Below are 17,805 nucleotides of genomic sequence, written 5' to 3'. Positions count from 1 at the left end.
GCTGTGTGGAGGAGGCGCGCGTGGCTCCCGGCGCCGAGGTCCTGGCCCGGAACCCTGCCCGCCGCTGCAACTCGTGGGGGAGGGGCAGCCTCGGGGGCGGCCGGGGTGGGCGTGGGGTGGACTTGGGGGCGCATCTTGGGCGCTTGGTTCTGTTTTTCTCACTTAGCGGTGGAGGGACTGGAGGGAAGGGGCGGCCCGAAGGGAGGCCTTGGTGGGGCCCAGCGGCTCCCTGGCGCACCCCGGGCAGAGTGGCCACGAGGAGCCGGGGCTGTGGCCGAGGGCTGCCCGCATCCCGACGCCCTTCCTCGTGGGCCCCTCTGCCCGGGGCGCCGCCCAGAGGGGGCCCGGACGGAACCCCCTGCGCTGGGAACCACCGGGCCGGGCAGAGCCGCGGCGTGAGTATGGAGAGGGCGCGTGGGGACAGAAACTCAGAGTTGAGAGGAACGGGGCTCGGGGCTGGCCGGTCTGCAGCTCTCTGGGCCCCGCTGGGGATCCTCCCTTCCTCCCGGCCGCTCTCGCCTTGCCTTTCCCGGGTCTCCCTGCTCCCGGCGCCCCTCGCCCGGCCGTGACTCCCTTTTCTCTAGGCCGCCCGACTCCGCGCGCCCCTCTCCGCTTTTCTGAGCTGGGATCACCCTCCCCGAGAGAGGAGCGGGCCATTGCCGCGTGTGGGTGTTGCAGTAATGAAAAATCAGTGCAGTTAAATCGTAAAATTTGGATTAAGAAGCTTGAATTTAATACACACTCACCACATTTATTAAAGCATTAGAATAATTGAAATTTGCTGCTGCAGCCGTCCAATCTGTTTAAATAATTCTATATGGGTGTCTTGTTGTGATAAAAGATTATCTAGAATTCTATTAAAGGCGCAGGAGCCTGCTTTGTAAATCCTATTTGGGGACTTTCAATAACTATCGATAATCTCATCTGCACAGAACCCCCCGCCTCTCCGCGTTATCGGAAAGTTTGCAGCGTTTGCCCAGCAGCGCGGGCAAGGCCAGACCTGCGGTGGAGCCGGCACCTGCCTCTCCGCCCGGGATTAGGGAGCTCCCGGCTTGCTGGGAGTGTGGGCGGCCGGTGGTCCAGCTCTCCCGCCTTGGCCGAGACGTGGGGCCCGGCCCCCACAGGCTGCGCCTGGCGGGACCGGCGGGAGGCCTTTGTTAGCGGCCCGGAGGCCCCAAGCTCCAAACCATATTCGGGCTGCGGGGAGCGAGCGCGGGCGCGCGGGCGCCGCCGCTAATTGCCGCTAATTTTGTTCCATTAACTTTATTTACTCTTGAACCCCTTAATTGTTTTCCATTTATTTTTAGTAATTTTATAATGCACTAATAATCCACTCCCCAGCCTGCGGACGCCTCCCCTTTCCTCCTTCCCTCTCCTTCCTCACTTCCCCTCCCCGCGCGCGACCTCCCAGGCTTCCCAGCCACTGGCCGCGGGCTCCGCGTGGCGCTGGCCTCCGGGCACACAGAGAAGCCGCGGGGTGAGCGGGAGCTCGGCCGGGGCCAGGGGTGGCAGTGGGTCCCCCCGGGATTCCGCGGGGAGGGCAGCTGGCTAGGACGAGGGCCAGTATCTCCGCGCTGGAGGCCAGAGAGTTTCTGCTTGCAGCGGTTCCTCCAGTAAGAGGACGCGCAGAGGCCCAGAGAGGGGAAGGGACTTGCCTAAGATCACACAGCGTCCCAGCGGCCCTACTGGGCAGGGGAGGGGTTGGCCCGGCCGGGCCCCTTGCGCGCCGGCTTCTGCGGATTCCTTCTGCGGCCAGATAAAACCGTCCTAGGGCCGGTCTGCAGAGCCGCCCAGCTCAGGGCTCGGCCGGGCGAGGGCTCCAACTCCCCACACTCAGTCCCTTCCCTGGGGAGCCCCTGTCCCCGCGGCCCCCGTCCCCGGCCCCCAGGACCTAGCCCCGCGCCTCACCGGTTATTAGACAGCTCGCGGGGACTGTCTGCGAGCCGCCTCTTTCCTGCTAATTATCACTTTATGAAAAGTGTTTCATTAAGAAACTCTGCTTTTGATTAATTATCGACAGAATGCTGACCAGAAAGAAATGAAATTAATCTCTGACCCCGTCTGGGTAACACTGGAAATTCATCACATATCCTTTTAATATTGAAACAGCGCAGAATTTTAATAGAAAATATTGTTTTTCCAAACCTCCAGTCTTTATTAATGCCCCTGGGCAGGGAATGATATTGCTGGCGATATAGCAGTCTTTGTTCATTTTAAATTTATTAAACATAATGCACTTCATTTTCAAACATTTTACTGTTTCTTTTTAATTTCACTCAGTGTAAGTACAGAATAAAACCTTTTTAAACATTTAAGATATTGAAAACCCATATACGGATATATAACGGAAACGCTCCGGCCATCAAATAAATTTAAGTAGAAGCAATTGTAATTTTAAGCTCCCAAGTATTATCCCCTTCAGACATTAAGGCAGTATCAGTAACCATCAAATGAGAGTGTGTGGAGGAGAGGTTGGGCGGTCCCCCCGCCCCGGGAGACCTGGCCAGAAAGACCGGCCCGGGAGGGTGGGGTGGGCAACCCCTGGGGCCTCTCCTGGCGGCGGGGGCGGGCACTGGCCCCCTCCCTTTCCTTGGCCCCAGCAAAGTCTGTCTGTGAAGCCAGAGTGATTGCATAAGATGCCCCCACGTCTCCCCGCTCTGTTCACCTGGTCCAGGGGCTCACTCCTCCAGGGCACTCCCCAGAGGGACACAGTGGCTTTCTGGGATAGAAAAATGTTTCTTCCCTTTCTAAGTCACGTCAGGCCACCCCCGACCCCAGCCGACACGCTACCAGGCCTGCACCCCAGAGATCGTGTCCCCGACCCGCCTTCTGGGTTGCTGCTGACAGGGGAGCTGGACGCGCATCTACCCCCAAACCCAACCCCCCAGCGTAACTCGCACCCTCATCCCCTTTCCCGAGGAATCCAAACCCCGGTTTAATGAGTCGTGAAGTGTGAGAACTTCCGGAGCCCGCAGCGCCCCTGATGCCAATTCCAGATGTGTGAGTTGGGAGGGGCGGGCCTCCCAGCCGGTGAGGACCCTGCCGCTGCCGTCAGAGCGAAGCATCCAGGACCCAGGTTCCAGCGATCTGGGGCCTGAATTGGAAACAGGCAACTTCTCCACTGAGAAATTACTCTTTTTATTTCTTGTAGTGTTCCTGGTGCCCTATTTCACGGCACCAACAAATGGAATATTACTTTTAAAACACTATGAAATATCGGGTCCTGTCCTCAGAGCTATTTCAGGGGAATTCAATTTTCGCTGAATGGTGAGAAGCTCCAGCATTTCTTTTGGGGGGTTGATGGGTGACTCAGTGGGAGGAAGAGGAAAATTTTCAGGGATTGTCTTGGCATTCCAGAGAGGCTTGTGAGTGTCTGGGCCACACACTGGCACCTCTGCACCCACCCGCACTCACACAGACACCTGCACACTCTGTGAACGTGTCTTAGATGGGACCAGACACTGCACAGCACTTTGCAACCGCTGGCCCTCGTGCCATTAGCAATCTATTACCCTGGGCTCAAAGTCTGGCCTAGGCGAGTGACTGTCTACAAGGTTATCTGTTATCTATCATCCCTCTACCAGCAGGACCTGCCCATCCCCCATGGCCCCCCTTGGTGTCCTAATGTATGGGAGAACAGCTACTCTGAGCTGCTAGGAAAAAAAAAAAAAGTTTGCCTTTCCGTTCTCCCATCTTTTCCCTCTTAGCAAATGTTCCATCCTTAGACCTCATGGGGGACAACTTTGGTTCCAGTGCCGCAGTCAGGCCTGGGAAAGGCACTGGGAAAAAACAGAAGACTTTTTGTTGTTGTTGTTATTGTTGTTGTTGAAAATTGAAGGCCCTCGGTTGGAGCTGAGATCACTGTCCCCTCTTGCTTCTAACCAGAGCAGTAGACGATTGAGAACAGGCAGCTGGGACCAAGGAAAGCATCTTCCAGCAGCTCCCCGAAACGCCAGGGCCACCAGTCCCCAAGTCCTGAAGAGATCAGTCAGCCTTCTTGGAAACTTAGCTGGTGGCTCCACCCTGGTCCTGCAGCCCGGGGCCTGGGCTCCCCAACTCAGGTGCTGGGAGGCCTGTGGAATCCACCTAGTCTGGAGGCACTCCAGGGGTGCATGTGGGAGAGATGAGGCTTCTGCTTGTCCCCACAAACAAGAAAGAAGCTCGCATAGAGTAACTTGGAAATACTATCAGATTCCCCACTGCCCCTCCTAACACAGACTTCGTTCTTCCAAGTCCTTCCCTGCGTCCAGGCTTCCTCTGTCCTTGAAGGTGGAGAAGCTGGATGCAGCCAGGAAGGGCCGCTGGGCAGTTTAGAGGGTAACACCCAGGAGTAAGCCTCTGTCTCACCCAGGCATGGCCAGGGAAGAGCCCCAGAGGGGCCAGAAAAGAAACAGCCAAGGGCATGATCTGTGAATTTAATTTTTCCACCTAAACTAAAGACAAAACAGGCCCAGACTGTGGCTTGCAGTGCCTGGGCAGCAGCGTTCCCAGCCGCTTTCAGTACCTTCTCAGCCTCCTGGCTGCAGCTGGCTAAATCCACTGTGGAAGGTCTCCTTACAGTGTCCATAGTTCACGCCTGCTCCGATCAGGAGATCTGAGACCAGGACGGCGAGACCCCTGACCACTGACCCTACCCAGGTTCCCCAGGCCCCAGCCCTACAAATACCCACTCTCTCCACTTTCCCCTAAACTATTGCTTACTAGAGTTTAGAGTTAGGACTCTGTCTCTCAAAAAAAAGAAAGATAACAAAGTGATTTACAGATAATTAATTGCATTAAACTATTGACTAACTACCTCGCTCAATAGTAATTCATTTAGAGAATATTAAAATCGGAAGAACAATAATAAAATTGATGCCAATTCCCACGGGGAGGGAGATGGCCAGCAAATTGGATACTTTTCTTAATCTGGCGTAAATAATAACACGCCTGCTTCCTTCTCTCTCAGGCCAATTCCCCTATCATTTATTCCAGACTCTAAAGCTGGGCTTCATAATTGATATCAGTTACTCAATGAGTGCGCTTTCATTTGTTCTTGTTATCCGTGATAATTGCGAAGTTCAGCCTCTCGGAATTGGGCCGGCCTGGTGCCTCCAGCGCCAGGCAGGGCGGGCAGAGGCCGGGCTGGGAGGCAGAGGCTCCGCTTCTCTGCGTTTTCCCCGTTGGAGGCAATGTGTCAGGTCCGGGCGGAATGTGGAGAGGCCCCCAGTCCCGCCCTGGGGCGGCGGCGGCCGACACGACCGGGTCCTCCTTCCGCAGATGCCAGTTCGAGCCGCGGCCCGATCCGGGAAGAAACGCTCCGTGGCTAGCCCAGGATTAAGAGGCGCGGTGACAACCCGTTTTTGTTTGAGAACCGGTGGGTGGAAGCCACGAATCCCACACGACATCTGGGGACCAAACGCCCAGAGCCTGGAGGATGATTCGGGAGAGGAAGGAAGAGGGGGTCAGGGGAGGGACACGGCTGGGAAATGGCCCCTCCCGGCGCCTCCCTGACCCCAGGCCCGGGTCCCGGACCACACAGACCCCCGCAGGCAGGCTGGAGCCCTGGCAGCTGGGCCGCCCTGAGATGACGATTTCGTTATTTATTCACTTATTTATTCATTTATAAAGTGTTTACTTAGCTCGGTGCAGATGTAACATCTCATTTACAGCGTGGCCTCCGGGCACAGAAACAATTGGCAACAAAAGAGTAACTCCGGAGAATTAGAGAAAAAAACCACAAAACAACACGAATCGGGGGCGGGGTGAGCGCTCCGGAGAGGCGCTGGGGGGCGGGCAGGGTGGCTCCGAGCCCAGGAGCCCGACGGACGCACCTAGGCCAGGGTTGCGGTGACCCCTGGGCCCCGCGTGGGAGCAGCGGGCAGCCCCTCCCCAGGAGGCTGTGGAGGCCGAAGGGAGTCGCTGGGTACCCGGCCCGGGCTGTGTCTGAGCGCCAGGGATGCGCAGAAACGGGGGGGGGGCTGGCCGCGCCTCTGCAGAGGCCTTGGAGGAGCCTCTGGAGCGGGCTCCGCGGGCGCGTGGGGTGGGACCTGCTGGAGACCCGCAGGCGGCGGCGGCCAAGCAGGGTGAGGCAGTTGGCACCACAGGTCGCCCCCTCGGCTGCAGTCGGGGCAGCTTCAGGGGGCCGCGCACCTCCCGCTTCACGGCCACGGGTGCGGGCGGCTCCGTCCTGGCCTCACCCCCCTCCCTGTCCTCAGCCTGGGGGCTCAGGGGTCCCGTTGGGCGTGTGTCCCGCCCAGGTCCCGGTGTAGGGGACGCGAAGGCCTCAGGGCCGCCCCTCTCCCGCCCCCAGCACAGCGCCCCGAGCTCTCAGCCGGTCCTTGCGGCCGCGGGATCCCAAGCCCAGCAGCGGGGAAACTGAGGCCTGCAGCACCGATGCGCGCAAGGAAGCTCGATGGGGTCAGAGGGGCGGAAAGGGAAGGCGGGCCGGATCCCCCGGATCCTCAGGGCCTGGAGCGCGTGGAGGGCGTGGACCACCCCGGATCCCCCACCGCCGGGCGTGTCTGCCGAGGGTGTCATTGGGCGCCGCGCAGAAGGGGCTTCCGAGGACCCGCCCCTCCCCCGCAGCAGTCAGGGCGCTGACGGAGGCAGCTGCGCCTGTTTAACTGGGAGCCGGTTGCTTGGCAACCCGAGGCGGCTCATTACCGCGGCCACAGTGATTAACCAAAAAAGAAAAAAAAAAAAGGAAAAAAAAAAAAAGAAAAAATACAAGAAAGAAAAAAAATAGGGGAAAAGCGGGAATATGAAAGTAAAATGGATTATTTAATTAGCTAATTGATAATCAACTTCTTTTTAATTATTCACTTAATTAAAAAAGTGTAACTACAACACTGCCCTCATCAAGCTGTGGTTGCACCGGCAGGTTTCAAAGCCTCCTCTCCCTCCCCTTCCTCCGCCCGCCCCGGGGCCGCTTAGGGCTGGAGCAACCTTCCTTCTCTCCAGCCATGTCCGCCACCCTTAGAAGGGACTATTGAAAACATATTCTTCCCCAACTGCCGGGACAGCTCCACCCACCGGTGTCCAGGGACCTTCCCGGAGGGGCCCGGGCACTCTGCCCTCCGCCTCTGCGTCAGTTTCCCCATTTCCAGGACCTGATTTCGGTGCTGAAGTGCGTGTGGGCAGGGCAGTTTGGGTCCCCGCCTTCGTGGAACTGGTGTTCTGTGCAGGAGGCAGGCAGCCGTAGCCTGGAAAATAGGAAAGAGAGGATAGTGTTTGGGCCTCGACGCCAGATATGAGCACAGTGGGTGGTTATTCCCCACGAAGGCAGCCTTGTTGAGCAGGGAGGTCAGCACAGGGGTGTGGTCCAAAGGCTCCACTGGTGGCCGAGTTTTGAGTGGGATGAGAAGCTGGAGGATGCTGGGGCTGGGGGGCGTGGTGATACCGGGGTGTCTCTGCATCTCCCTGTGGGGCGGGTGCTTGTGGGGCTGAGGGGCACTGCCTCTCTTAGCAATGTGCTCCCGCTCTGGGCCACCCATATCCAACGCCCGCCTCCCTGCAGGTGCGATGCTGGCCTGGGCCTCTGGCTGGGCCAGCTCTGAGGGAGCTTTCCGTGGGATAGCTGGGCCTCTGTTGCAGTTGCAACCATGCTGCAGTTTAAATTCTCCCTGGGTCCAATCCTGTTTCCCTCCCCTAAGCCTCTTGCACACACATCTCGGCTCAGGAAAAGCCACGCGGAGGCAGGGCAGGCAACGCCTGGGCCGGAGAGCCGGATGGTGGAGACAGTGCAGTGGAGTCGGCACTGCTGGGGGCACCTGCTGATGAGGTGGGAGGGTGAAGCCACGGGGCGATGCCGGTTTCTGGACTTGTTCGGGTGGGCGGGGCTGAGTGGGGATGCGGTGGGGGATTTGGGCTGGGAGGGGGGTGGGGTGTCCTGGCATTGCTCTCAGCACAGTCCCGGTGGTCCCCTTCTTTTTCCTTGGCCTCCCCTCTTCCTTCATCCCCCAACCCCCGGTTTCTCCCAGTCCCAGATTCTACCTTCCCCTATATCTTCCTTCCCACGGTCTCCACTCTCTCCATGCTCTCCACGGCCCTGACCCTGGGCCAAGCCCCCTTAGACTCCTTTTAACCTCTGAAAATCAACAGCAGCTTTATCACCGGGGAGTGTTGGAGATTTTTCCTTGGAGGAGAAGGAAAGGGGAGGCTGGTGACTGCCCCCTCCACTCCCCCCACCCCCCTTCCCCCCACTAGCCGCTGGCCTGGACCTGTCCCTTCCCTCTCAGGGTATGAGGGCCTGTGATTCATGGGAGTGCGAGGGCTGCTGCTGGCACTGGAAAGCACCCACAGGGACCCCTGCACCCGGGCATAGAGACACTGCAGTCCCTGGCAGGGTCCGGGACAGGCCCAGGGCTGGAGGGAGGGGTCCATGACAGGCCACCCTTCCTGGGGCAGTCCCCCTCCACTTCCTCCCACAGCTCTATTTAGGGCAGACAGGCCAAAGGGAGCCACAAAGGCGTGTTGGGCAGCCCGGCAGCGGCAATGAACCCTGGCAGATTTATCTGCTGGAGCAGTGGAACCCCGCCTCCTAGGGAGTGAGGTTGGAACCAGAACCTGGCGGGAGGGACGGAGGGAGGCAGGGCGGCAGCCTTAGGGTGTGGCCCGGGCTGAGAGGGGCTTCACCCCCTTCCTGCCTTCGTCTCTGGTAGGCCATGGTTACATGAGGAGTGCCCAGGAGCCCCGAAGAGCAGCTCCTTGCATATGTGACATCAACTCTGTGATAGGGGTGAGGGGGCAGGGCTGGGTGGCTCAGGTGTTTTGTTTTGCTTGTTTTGTTTTCTGCACGTCTGGGTCGTCGTCACCAAACCCTTTCTTCTATATCTGTGGTGAGTCTGAAAGTGTATTCCAGTAATTCCAGCTATCAAAGCTGTTCCATAAGAATATCTTAGCTAAGTCTTATTTGGTCTTCAGGATGGTTCATTGGGCTGGCGTGGGAGTCCCTGTGCCCAGTGCCCAGAGGGGGAGCTGGCACATTAGAGGTGAGAGGAGCTCAGGGCACAGTCTTTTTTTGAGACAGAGTCTTGCTCTTGTTGTCCAGGCTGGAGTGCAATGGTGCGATCTCGGCTCGCTGCAACCTCCGTCTCCCGGGTTCAAGCGATTCTCCTGCCTCAGCCTCCCGAGTAGCTGGGATTACAGGTGCCTGCCACCACGCCTGGCTAATTTTGTATCTTTAGTAGAGATGGGGTTTTGCCATGTTGGCCAGGCTGGTCTTGAACTCCTGACCTCAAGTGATCCACCCGCCTCAGCCTCCCGAAGTGCTTAGATTAGAGGCACGAGCCACTGTACCTGGCCAGGGCAGTCTTCCAGCTGATAGAATGCTCCCCTCATCTGTCCTTGGGCAGCTGTCTGGAAGGGCGGGGAGTGGAGCAGTGGGTGGGAAGTAGGGGATCACTGGACAGGACCCTTCATTTCTGCAGGGAGCAACTGCGGTTTCCTGCACATCACCCAGGGTTTCTTGTCCTCATCAGCAGCCATGAGGAAGCAGGAGAAATTCAGAGTTGGACTCCCTGCCCCCGACTTCACTTCACTCTGGCCAGACTCCTAGGTAGTTTTGGGGACCTGCATTATGAGTCGTACTGGCTACGAGGTGCCCCACTCTGAATGCTGAGGGGGTGTAGCTGATCATGAGGTCACCAGGGTCTCAGCAGGGTGGCAGAGGGGGCCACCCGCAGGAGAAGCTGCTGGGGCCTGAGTTCCTTCGGCTTAACCTTGCAAGCCCATGTGGGGTGGTGATGGGGACAGAGGGAGATAGCATACGTTAGGGGCTAAATTCCACGCTGAGGTCCTAACCCCCAGGACCTCAGAATGTGCCTGTATTTTGGGATGAGGCTTTTAAAGAGATGGTTCAGATAAAACGAGCTCATTGGGCTGGGCTCTAATCTAATAGGGCTGGAGTCCTTATAAAGAAAGGAGACGAGGATGCAGATGGGCGAAGTAAAGACCCAGTGAGGGCCCAGGAAGAAGACGCTGTCCACCAGCCCAGGAGAGAGGCCCCAGGAGAGGCCAGCCCTGCCCACTCCTGGATCTTGGCCTTCCAGCCCCCAGGACCATGCGAAGTCAATCTCTGCTGTTTAAGCTGTGCCGTTTGTGTGTTTGTCACAGCGGCTCCGGAAAAGTAAGAAGACACGTATTGCAGAGAGGGACAGGCCTGCTACAGATGAGGTGCCCAGCTACTGGCCCCTTTTCGAGTGGGCACCTGGGTGCCGGGATCTAGGGCCTCCACTTTGGGATGGGGGTTCTGACATCCCAGGTTCTGGTGTCCTCAGTGGGGAAGCTGGTCCCTTGGCTTCTCCAAGGGTTGGAGGCAACTGCTTCCCTAAAATACGAAGGTCAGGGTGACCTTTAGCCTCTCTCCCAGATCAAGCAGCCCAGGTCAGTGGGAGGGGTCCCTTGCAGCCCTGTCCAGCAGTGAGGGCTGTCCGCCCCCAGCTCCCCTAGGCAGGAGGAGGGGGCCCTGGCCTCCTCTCAAACCCCAGGCTCTGAGCTGGGACTGAGGGCCAGGGCTGCTTCGTGACACTGAGCCCCCCTGGCAGGCAGGGGCAAAGGTGTGGCACGGCCTTGGCCTCGGTTCCTGAGGAGGGGGCTGGCACGTGGAGTGGCAGGATGTTCCCACATCTATCTGCAGATTTATGTCAATATGGATTATGGAATTTGGTCCCAGTTTTCCCTTCCCTTTCCCCTCCCCTGCCCCGGAACATCGGGGGTATTAGAGCCCTTGGGTTGGTGGATTTCTGCAGCCTGTCAACGAGCGGCGCTTAATTCTCAGGCAAATGTCTACTTATCTCACTGTGCGGTGGGCTTAGGCCTCTGAAAGGGACTGCCTGGCTCAGGCTGGGAGGCGGTGGGAGGGAAGGAGGCGGCTGCGGGGGGGGCGGGGGTGGGGCCGTGGCCACAGAGAAGCGGGGGGTGGGGCGTGGGCATGTGACCCACACCTGTGGCCTCTGGGCTCTGTGTCCACGCAGCTGTCACAGCCAGGCTGGCCTCTCCTGCGCGGTGCGACTCCTTACAGACCCCTTTGTCTTTCTAGGGCTCAGCTCTTCTGTCTGAGTGTGGGTAGCCGTGGGGATGAGGCTGGTGGCTCAAGCGAGAATCCGCACCTTCACCAGGAGGCTAGGCCGTCACCCAGAGCTCACCCCCCTGTGGCCTGTGGCCAGAATTCTGTCCTAAGCCCACCTTTAGTTCAGAAAGATGCAGGTGACAGGCATGTGTGAAGCTAAACTCAGGCGAGAGTCTGGTCACTCACGTGCAGCCAAGCCTCCCACCCCCTCCCCCAGAGCAGGGACAAGGAGCAGGAGGGGCAGGGACAAGGAGCAGGCGGCCCGCCTTGCAAGCTGGGAAGACCGGCTCAGACATCCTAGAACTTCCCGCAGGCGTGGGCCGAGGCGGGCTTCCTCAGGGCCCTGCAGAGCTAATGGGGGCCACAAAAAAAACACTGATCATTCAGAAGGGCTTTAGGTCAGTGAGCCACGCAGAGGAGGGCTGGGCGGCCTGGCCAGGGGTGCCATCAGCTCTGATCTCGGGACTCCGTGAGCTCACTTTGCGCAGGCAGGACCCAGTTCCCATTCTGCAGAAGTAGGAGCTTCCTGGCCTCCCACTCCTCATCTTCACAGGGGCCTGGGGGTCCCCAAGGTGGAGTGGCCCCTGGCCCTTGGCTCCTGTCTCTCCCTGCTTTCGACCCACTCCTCCCCTGGTTTCAGAGCCACAAGAACCACAAAATTAGTTCTAAAAAAATTACCCCTTCATTTCATCACTAATCCCCTAACTCCCTTAATTAAGTCAATGGTAGCCTAAATTGTTCTAAACATCTTTTGGGGGATTAAATATTTTAATCATCATTATCCAATGAATATTTGATTATATAGCCATCATATAGTGAAGAGTAAAAATTATAATCCAAAAAAAGGCATTTAATAACACTTTAAACGACCAGGCGTTTGATAAAGGGCATTAGGGGATTAGGTGCTGGATTGAAAGACTGGATTGTGCTTCTCAGTCAAGGACTCGAGCTATCATTTTATTTAAAAAAATAAGACCACGATTTAAGAAAAAGGAAAACAGAAACCTAAGCTGCCGCATCTTCTCCCATGCCAGCCCCCTCTGCCTAGGTAACAAGGTGTCATATTTGAACAGCTGTTTTGAAATGATTCCTATAAATATCACTGGGCTTGGGGTTTCTGCAGAGTTTCACGGGAGCCCTTGAGTTGGCTGATGAGGTGCAGAGTCTCGGGGTTACATTGGATCTTGAGGGTGCCACGGTGAGGCCCCACACACCCATCTCTGGGATGAGGATGCTGAAGTCTGGGGAGAGCCTGGACTCTTGTGGGTCACCCTGGTTTGCTGCACTGATCTGGAGCCTGGACCTCCCCCTCTCCGGGTTGGGCCCCTTCTGTGACCTCAGGTGACCGCCCCAGGTGACCGCCCCCAGCCCTGCCTGCCCCATGCAGTCCAGTATCTGATGCCACTCACACCATCCCAGACATGACTGTCCCTCTCCCTGCCCTCACCCACCATCCTGGACACTGGGGGCCCCAGAGGCACGGGGCTGCCCCACCCGCACACCTTCTGTGTTGCATCTGTGGCAGGAGAGGCTGCACCGCCAGGCCCCTTCTATTGACGTCTGCTGAAATCATTTGAGACAAAGTTACTGCACAGGCATTAGAGCCACTTTTCAGAGCGAAACATCTGTCATTTAGCTCGATGACGCTACGGGGACGGCACTTTAGAACAATCTTGTTGCATTTAATTTATTTTCTTCCGGATACCGCAGAGAAAAGGGCAACTTCCTAGGTGCTGAGTGTGGACAAATTCACCTCGTGTGGGTGGAGAAAACCCTCATCCAGAGGCAGGACGTGGCCTCCGTTCCCAGCGGCCCTCCCCACCCACCACCAGCAGATTGATTTATTCCCCTGCAGGCTGCTGGGGGGGCCACCGTGGGAACGCAGGCGGACCACCTTCTCAAGGCCCTGGGAAAAAGGTGTCGGTCTGCTGGGGCAGAGATGGGGGCCAAGTGCGCTGAAATCTGCCCCGCTGGGGCAGGGGTGGGCCGTGAAAGCCCACGAGGCCATCCTTTCCCACCTCTGTCATCCCCTCCTCCCAGCAACCAGAGCCTGGTCCTCTGGGACCCGCATGTCCCTCCTGCAGCCCGAGGAAACTGCAGAACAAGCCCCTGCCTGGTGTCCCCCCACCCAGGAGCAACCGTGAGCCCCACCCTCAGGGATGCCCGAGAATTCAAAAGTCCTTTCCCGGCCTCATGTCCCCTGGCCTGTTGGCACCTCTGAGAGACTGATAGAGGGGCCCTATTTTTACATCAGAGGAAGCAGAAACTCGGAGAGGTGTGGAGTTTCCCGAGGACACACAGCTGGGCAGGGACTGACAGGGATTTGAAGGCGGGCTTGTGTAGCCCTGTAGCCAGAGGCTTCTGCAGCGTGCATCCTCTTCAGGGCGGAGGAGACTGGTCCCAAGATGCCTGGGAGGATGTGGGAAGGTGGGTGGGGCTGGGAGGATGTGGGAAGGTGGGTGGGGGCTGGAAGGGGCTGCAGTGGGAGGTGCCTGTCTAAGAAGTTCCTGCTTCTCCACCCTGGTCCCTCCTTGTGGGGTCTCAGGGCAGTTCCAGAAGCTCAGGTTTTGGCTTCCTGTCTATAATATGGAGGTGCTGATGCTGGCCCCAGGGGGGCCCACCCCAGACTTCACCTCTGGGTCTGTGAATGCACAATTCTGGGATCTCCCTATCCTGGAGAAGCCCCCTCCTCCCCGGCCGCTGGGGCGGGGCTGGCCTGGCCTGGGGCACATTCTAGTGACCACAGCTCCAGTCGCCCACTGGCCTACGGCCTGCTCTGAGGGCAAGGCTGTGTGGCAGGTGCTGGGCAGAGTTCCCGCAGCCTCTCCTCCTCCAGGCGACATCCTGGTGTCTCCCAGACACTCCTTAACCCCGTGTTGGAGCACAGTGGAAGTCGGTTCTCAGTTCAGGGTGTAGAGCCATGGGGACAGGACGAGATGGGGAGGCACCAGGCGAGCTCCTCCTCATTGTCCTCGGCCGAAGCCCTGGGTTTCCTGGGAGGCCTCCTGCCCTCTTCCCTGTCCCGGGAGGCCCCCAAAGCCTGGCTAAGGGCCAGGAGGAAGAGGCTGAGTGACCGGGGCTGGGATGCCCAGCCAGCCAGCCCTGTCCCATGGCCAGGTCCAGGGGTCTCTCTCCTGAGGTTGGGGTGCTGGGAGAGGAGCACCCCAGCCCCCCCAGGGCACAGCAGGCTCCCTTCATCTCGTGTTGTATCCTCAGAGGGGACGGGGGTCCCAGCCCCGCCAGTGGGCAGGTGTCGATGCAGGGCACGGCAGCCTGCAGGAAGATTGTTTTCCTCCTGCCGCTCATGTTTGACTTGAAGGGTGGGTTCCAGCCCGGCTGAGCCCGCCCAGGGCCCAGGCACCTCCCAAGCGCTTGGTCTCCCATCAAACGGCATGAATAATTTAGTCTCTAATTAAAAGTGAGGTCAAGCGATGAAAAATGGCTGGACGCACAGTGGCACGTGATGCATTAAATTGCTGGCAGATCAGAGGCAGGCGGGCCGGGGGTCTGGTTTACACACCAAACCTCCCGGATTTTGGCTTCGGGGGCCAGCAGCCGGGTCCACCCTGAGGGAGAGTCCCCAGGTGAGCGAGAAGCTGCTGGACAGATCCCAGAGAGCCCCTGGCCAGCCCTGCCCCCACTTCACCTCCACCGCACCCGAGGGGCTCCTCCCCAGCCTCCCAGCCTCCTGCCTTCCCCACGCACACCAGCTCGTCCTGCCTAAGTCTGCATGATTCCTTCTGGAACACGCGTCCCCCAGGTGTCCAAGTAACGTGCTCCTGCGCTCCAGCGAGCTCTCTGCCGGAGGTCACCTTGCCTGCTAGCCCCAGCTAAAATGCCACCAGCTACCTTCTGCATCCCTGGCCTGTGAACTCCCAACTCACTTCCTCCCCATACCTCGCCAGCACTTCTCCCTACTTGGGGTTCGTTCTAGTTTATATTCGTTTGTTTACTTGCCAAGTGCTTGGCTCCCCAACTCCAATATAAGGACAGGGTCTTGGCTTGGTCCCTCTGTGAGTCTAGCACCAAGGATGGTGCCCGGTACATAGTCGGAGCATAATGGAGTCTCCCTGAGCAGAGTCCCCGTGCAGGCAGGGGCACAGAGCAGGGGCTGAGCTATTGGGTCCTGCTGCTTGATCCCTCCCTCTCTCCTGGTCCGTGGGAAGGTGGGACGCATCCTGAGAGTCCTGCCTGTGCCAGGGCACTGTCCCCCCATCCAGGGACTGTCACCGAGGACATCCAGGGTCTGTTACCGAGGACAGCTTGAGGGATGCAGCAGCAAGAGGCTGGTGCAGCTCCTGCCCCAGAACAGCAGCCCATGTACCCGACGGGTCGAGAATAACAGAGGGGCCAATGGATTGGCGGCTGTGCCCCCAGGCAGCCAGGTGGGCCAAGGTGGATGGAGGGTGCTGCAGGGAAGGGGCCTGGATCCCCAAACCTTGACTGCCCCCACCCCATGTGGGGTGGCAGATCCCCAGGAGATGCCCCTGCACGTCCTCTCCCCCTGCCTGCACCAGGCCCCAACTGGCACCCTCCCCTGCCTCCCCGCCAAGGGTCATGAGCCACTCACTGGGCCCTGTGCGGTGAGCCCTCTCTCGTTCCTGTTTTCTAGAAGGGAAAGCCGGGGCTCAGAGAGGTCGGCCTGCTGGTCAGTAGCTGGGAGCTGATTAGGGTCAGACCCAGTCCCTCCTGAGTGGCAGTGAGGATCTGGGCAGTGCAAGGTCCCCCAGCCTCCAGGGACCCCTTCTGTAAAGTGGGGAGGCTGCAGGCGGGAAACGGAGACCACCAAGCTCCCGTCTGCTCCAAGCCTGGGCACTGACAGCCTGCTTTTCCACACAGGGAGACAGCCAGGAGGCCCGGGGCAGGCTCGGGATTTGCACTCAGAGCTCCCGCGAGAGGCGCCGCCACCTTCCCGGCCAACGGCTCCCAAGTTGGAACCTCTTTTGCATTTTCCAAGCGAGGAAAAGACAGTGGGAGGAGGGCCCGGGTGGCCTCTGGGTAGCAGATTAAAGATGGATATTTTGTTTGTTACAATCAAGACCTCTGATTTCAGTTTTATAAATTTTTAAAATATTAATTATATTTTGGAAAGTGTGCGGAGGTGACGGCAAGCGCCGCAGTACTGCTTCGACGGCCCCTCTTTCGTGTTTGGTCCAGATTAGCTGCAGAGGAGGAGGTTGAGGCATTTTAATCCACCTTGTTAACTTATTAAATTTTCTTTATTTACATACGGATCCCACTTTCATTAGCATTGTAACAGGTGTTCATTAACAATTTATCATTTGGGAGGCAGAGTGAGACAACGGCGGAAAGAGAGACATTGCTACAAAGTTTACTCTTAATTACAAGGAACAGCGCAGAGGGCAAAACACGACTCCTGCCCCGCCTCCCACCCCACAAGCCCGGACTCTGTTCAGGCCCCAGGGGCTCCTAGAAACCCATCCCATCTGCCTGCTGTGCCGAATCTAGGGTTCTCAGGGAAGAACCCTGCAGAGGGAGCCTGGGCCTGGGAGTCGGGAGACAGGGCCTGTGCACTGGGGCAAGGCCTGGGCTTCTAGGATGTGGCTCTCTGATCCCGAGGCAGGGAAGGACCTCCAGGCTTTGAACTTGCAGCCCTGAGCTGGAATCCACCTGCAAATTACTTAACTGGTTAAAGCTTCCTTGTTCATTTATTTATTAGAGATAGGGTCTCACTCTATGGCCCAGGATGGCATGCAGTGGCATGACCATAGCTCACTGCAGCTTCGACCTCCTGGGCTCAGGTGATCCTCCCACCTCAGCCTCCCAAAGTGCTGAGATGACAGGTGAGCCCCTCTGGGTTTCCTAGGCCTCTTCTCTAAAACCTGCACACTGTTGGGCAGGATGGCTCACACCTGTAATCCCAGCATTTTGGGAGGCCCACATGGGAGGATCCCTTGAGCCCAGGAGTTTGAGACCAGCCTGGGCAACATAGCAAGCCCCTGTCTCTAGAAAAATTTAAAAAACTAGACAGGTATGGTGGCTCATGCCTGTAATCCCAGCACTTGGGAGGCCAAGCTGGGAGGATGCCTTGAGGCTGAGAGTTCAAGACCAGTCTGGACAACTTTGTGAGACCCCACTCTCTACAAAAAAAAAAAAAAAAAAAAAATTTCTTTTGAGATAAGAGTCTCACTGTGTCACCCAGGCTGGAGTACAGTGGCACGATCTTGGCTCACTGCAGCCTCTGCCTCCCGGGTTCAAGCTATTCTCCTACCTCAGCTTCCTGGGTAGCTGGGATTACAGTTGCCCGCCACCACACCTGGCTAATTTTTGTATTTTTAGTAGAGACGGGGTTTCGCCATGTTGGCCAGGCTGGTCTCAAACTCGTGACCTCAGATGATCCGCCCTCTTAGGCTTCCCGAAGTGTTGGGATTACAGGTGTGAGCCACTGCACCTGGCCTAAAAATGTGTGTGTGTTTTTTTTTTAATTAAAAAAAATTAGCTGAGTATAGAGGCACATGCTGTAGTCCCAGGCACTTGGGAGGCTAAAGTAGGATGATCACTTGATCCCAGGAGTGGGAGGCTGTAGTGAGCTATGATTGCGCCACTGCACTCCAGCCTGGGCAACAGAGCGAGACCCTGTCTCAAAAAACAAAAATAAAATAAATTATTAATTAAAAACTCTGGATGCTAACAGTGGAGGGCCAGGTTGCCTGGATGGGTATAGAAGGTTCAGGGCTGAAGGTCGACATTCACCCAAAACTGGTTTGTCAAGTGCCAGCTTGACGGGGGCTGTT

The sequence above is a fragment of the Macaca nemestrina genome, chromosome 4 (assembly GCF_043159975.1).
Source record: "Macaca nemestrina isolate mMacNem1 chromosome 4, mMacNem.hap1, whole genome shotgun sequence".
NCBI classification, from domain to species: Eukaryota; Metazoa; Chordata; class Mammalia; order Primates; family Cercopithecidae; genus Macaca; species Macaca nemestrina.
Note: the sequence above shows the minus strand (reverse complement) of the source record.